Genomic DNA, 1,332 nt, shown 5'->3' with positions numbered 1-1,332 from the left:
TTTCATTTCAAAGTTTTTGGAAAGTTCTTTTTGCAAGGATTCGATGAGTTTTATGCAGGGGCTAGTAATGAGCATGTCATCGACGTATAGCACAAGAAAAATAGGCATTTCATCAGAAAACTTAAAATATAGGCAATGGTCATAATCACTCCTTTTAAACTTGAGTGAGAGCATGAACATATCAAACTTCTTATTCCATTGTCTCGGAGATTGTTTCAAACCATATAAAGATTTCCTTAAAAGGCAAACATGATCAGGTTTGTTTTTCTCAATAAATCCAATAGGTTGTCGCATGTATATGCATTCATCAAGATCACCATGTAAGAAAGCAGTTTTAACATCCATTTGTTTCAATTCCCAATCAAAATGAGCAGTGAGGGCAAGAATAATACGAACAGTGGTATATTTCACAACAGGCGAAAATATTTCATTGTAATCTATCCCTTCTTTTTGAGTGAACCCCTTAGCTACTAGTCTGGCTTTATATTTCAAAGGGTTTTCTTGCTTTATTTTAAAGATCCATTTGCAATCAACTAGGGAGCAGTTTTTAGGTTTGGGTACTAGATCCCAAGTATGGTTGTCTTTGAGAGACTTCATCTCCTCATTCATAGCACTAAGCCATTCTTTTGATTTAAGGGCTTCATCTACGTCCGAAGGTTCTATGTTTTCTATGTTCAAAGCTACTTGGAAATCATTTAACCTAGTAGGGATCTTCCGTTCTCGCCTACTCCTATCTCGGGCTAGTTGATAGTTCTCTAGGGAGTTTCTTAAGGGATCTTCTTCTATCTCTAAGTTTTGTTCATCATTATTAGTCTCAACTACATTCTCTCCCCCTTCTTGGTTATCCTCCACCTTATTAAAGGTCAAGTTTTCTGGTTTTTCTTCAGTTTTAAATAGGCAGGGCATCTCATTTTCATTGAACGTCACATCTCTACTAATGATGACTTTAAAACCTGGTTTGCTTCTAACCCACAGCCTATACCCTTTGACCCCATTAGGATAACCAATAAAGACACATTTCAAGGAGCGAGGTTCAAGTTTATCAGTAGTTTGATGAACAAAAGCAGAACAACCAAAGGTGCGCAATAAAGAAATATCAGGTTTCTTACCACTCCAAACAGTTTCAGGTGACTTCCCAAGTAAAGGCACAGATGGAGATAAATTTATCAAATACGCAGCAGTTAGCACAGCTTCACCCCAAAACATTTTTTGTAAACCTGAACTAATTAGCAAGCATCTTACTTTTTCAAGTAAAGTTCGATTCATTCGTTCAGCAACACCGCTGTGCTGTGGGGTGTAGGGAGTTGTTTTGTGCCTCTTAATACCAAACTT

Source organism: Sesamum indicum, linkage group LG10, assembly GCF_000512975.1.
Source record: "Sesamum indicum cultivar Zhongzhi No. 13 linkage group LG10, S_indicum_v1.0, whole genome shotgun sequence".
Classification (NCBI taxonomy): Eukaryota; Viridiplantae; Streptophyta; class Magnoliopsida; order Lamiales; family Pedaliaceae; genus Sesamum; species Sesamum indicum.
The sequence above is the reverse complement of the archived record's forward strand: the minus strand, read 5'-3'. Positions refer to the sequence as shown.